Genomic DNA, 3,439 nt, shown 5'->3' with positions numbered 1-3,439 from the left:
CACTGTCCTTTTCTCTCTGAAGGGCAGGAGTGAATCATGAGCAGTCCATGGCAGAGGCAATGCTCCTGTGCAAATCAATTGAATTTGAACACCAGACAACTTCTCACCGAGAGCAATCCTGTCCAGGTAAGAACCAGCTAAACATAAAACAGAGACAGCAAAGGTTAATTGTTACCAAATCATCTGGGAATAGGTGGGGCCCCAGCTTTGCAGCTCCACAAGATGGTGGTGGTGGTGGGAAACAGCATCCTAAAGTATCCCATGAGGTTCCCATGAGGTTCGAGTCCTTCCTGCAGGAGGGACAGTGCACTGCTGGCTCTGTGCACTCCTCTCAGAGCCTTGCACCAAGCACTTCCTGAAATCCAGAGTGTTCCAAGCATTCAACTCACGTTTCCAATGTAGCAGAGCAAAGCCAGACTTTACAGGTGTCAGATTTACCCAAGAAGACCAGACTATGTGAGCCTCATTATTCTTTTATAATTATTATTATTATTATTATTAATGCGTATATATTGCATTTAATTGTGGCATGAGCTGATGCTAACTACTTCCAAACAGCCTTTTTAACTAGAAAGTTTATGTTGTATTTTATTAATGCAATAGGTTCTGACTTTCCAAGTTTCCTCAAAATGAAACAATTTTCTTTTCAAGTGTACATCACTGAAGTCAAAGAGACATAATATTCCCAACTGTATAAAACAGCCTGTGGCAACTAGGTTAGAGCTGTCAGTTTTACACATGGGGTGCCTGACAAACATATTATACATACAATTCAAGGCTGACCTTATACTGCACCTGAATTTAAATCTGTGTGCTGCACAATGCTTTATATCCTAAATAGGCTGTTAACACCCTCTTGCAGCCCTTCCCTTTATAATGGGATGTAACTGCAAACTCTATATTGTCAGGAGCAGCAGCCAGAAAGTAACACCATAAAATTAGTTAATTTTAACATAAAGATGCCAAATCAATGCTGCACACATTTGAAAAATGCATTTTCTGTTAAGTAGTTGAGTGCTTGCAGATAAGAAGAATGTTCCATAAAAATTCACCATTTTCCCCCATGTTTTAAAGTGTCTGGTGTCTCCAAAATACATGGGATAAGAAAATAGTGAACATACAGTACTGAGAACCTTTAAAACAGAAATTCAACTTTGAAAGAAGCACTGACATCAAAGAATTATTTCAAAGAATGTTTATTCCAAATGTTGCTGCAAGGAAAACTGTATGCAGTGGGGAAGTACAATAATCTCTCTAGACTATGGTGATAGGATACAGCTTTTCTCAGGAGCTTCTGCAAGTCTTGTGAAGGCACTTCTTGGGCACCAGACTACAAGTGGTCACTGTGGGGCTCTTGTTCATTTAATGGGGAACACACTTTGCCAGCCTCTCCTTCCTGGAATATCCAGAGGGTTTACCCACATCTCTTAATCCATTTGTGAGATAATCTCCTCTAAACTAGAAACTGCAGTTTCTACTAGTTTGGAGATGCTGAGATATAAGGCAGCACTTTCCAAGAGTGTAGCAGTCATTTTTCAAAACTCCTGGTGACTTCAGAGGGGTAGAAATTCTGCTGTAACTAATGAGAGCACCACAGAACCAACCAGCAGTGCTTCCTCTGCTCGTGTGCTGGGGAAGGAAAATTGTCATTACTCTCTTATAATGACTGGAAGATTTTCAAAGGGAATTTTTGCAAGGCATGGTGTGACTGCAGCCAGTGCAGGAGGCAGGGGGAAGTGGGAACAGGGAGGATTTGAGCAATACACTAAATCTCAATGTAAAGTTCTGTAGGGTATGTAGGAGGCTAAAGAGGGAGGTGAGATGTTGAGACCAATGCTTTGCATCTCTTGACTCTCTCTGCCTGCCCCTCCTTATGCCTCAACCTCAGGCAGGAAGTTTTCGAAGCTTAAATGTGGATTCAACTTGTCTCTGAAATGGATTCTTCCCACCTATGGTCACAGAGGGAAACTGTTTGGAGTAGGTTTAGGATGTTTGTTATATAAAATTTCAGCACTGCTTGTCCTGACTGCCACGCATGAAGTTCATTGTGTCACATAGGCAGGCTTCAGGCTCTGAGTATTATTTACACTGCTTAGTATCAGTGCATCCCTTCCTCTGCCGAGTAAATATGAATATGGCAGGAATCATGGAATCAAAGGTCCATGTTCCTAGTCAGTACTCTGGCCTCTCCCTCTCAGGAGGTCTGGTCCAGTGCTGTAACACTGCACACTCAGGAGCTGTGTCCTTGCTCAGAATCCAAAGCAATTCTGGGGCTTACTTTACAGCACTATGTCTCTTATCTTTCATCTCCTTGTTGCTGCAGAGATGTGCTGTTTGCATGTCAAATTACCCCTATATTCCTGCTCAGAAGACCAAAGAGGAAAAAAAAATAGCCAGCAAAGCCAAGCTCAGGAAAGGCTCCAGAGCAAGGAGCCTGATTTCAGACTGACCCAGGCCAGTGGGAAGGTTGAGATCAAGATCTCAGCCTGAGCTCTGTAAATCGGTCTTGGCTCTTTGGCTGGTTTCCAATCCACAACAGGAGCTGGCTGAGTCTGGCTTCCTGCTCTGTCTCTGTGAGCTCCTACCATGCCTGGCACCTTGAGCAACAATGGAAAAAGATTGCTTTTCTTGGCATGAACAAATCCTTTTGGAAATGTTTTCAGGCATTTGGAAGAACTGTTTGGAAGTATCCCATTTCAATCTGTGGATTCCCTTCTTTATTCTCCTACATGATCCTGTCCAGCATTAATAAGTACTGTTTCCTTTTAAATCCTTTTGGAAGTAAAATCTTTAGGATAATTGTGTTTGTCATTTGATTTGGGTAGTTGCCACTCATTGATTCACATCAGACTTTAGAAAACTGGCTGAACTATGGCACAGTGTAGCATGTATATTGTTACAGTTAATGAAATTATTTCTCACCAGTGGTGCTTTGCTAACAGTAGTAATTCATTGACTGGATTAGTTTCTATAATTGATTCCCAACTTTCTCAACAAGTTTGTACTCTGAAACTTTTAAACATAAGACAACTTCTCTCTCTCCTCTGGAGACATCTAACTTGTATGCATTATAAAATGGGTACAAGCCTGTTAAGGTATTCTTCCCTGCTTGGATACGACAGATATTCTCAAAGGAGCTAAACTCATTTCTGCACACTGGGCTAGAGATCTGAAGAAGTAAACTATAATTTGTCCTCTCCAAATAGCACTTCTTAGTTCAGTGCCCAAGCTGGATCACCATCCCATCAACTACATCCATGGAGGTTTATCTGTGGATCCAAAGCCATAGATTTATTTTCATTATATACAAATAATTTTGTAGATTATATAGGAAACAAACATTTTATTACTGATTTGCTGTAAATTAGACAATGTCATTGACAAAAATTTGACTAGTTACACAGATTCTATTATGGTTTTGCATATTGACTTTTAATTA

This window comes from Lonchura striata, chromosome 12, assembly GCF_050655825.1.
Source record: "Lonchura striata isolate lonStrDom1 chromosome 12, ASM5065582v1, whole genome shotgun sequence".
Taxonomy (NCBI): domain Eukaryota; kingdom Metazoa; phylum Chordata; class Aves; order Passeriformes; family Estrildidae; genus Lonchura; species Lonchura striata.
This window is presented reverse-complemented; position numbering follows the sequence as displayed.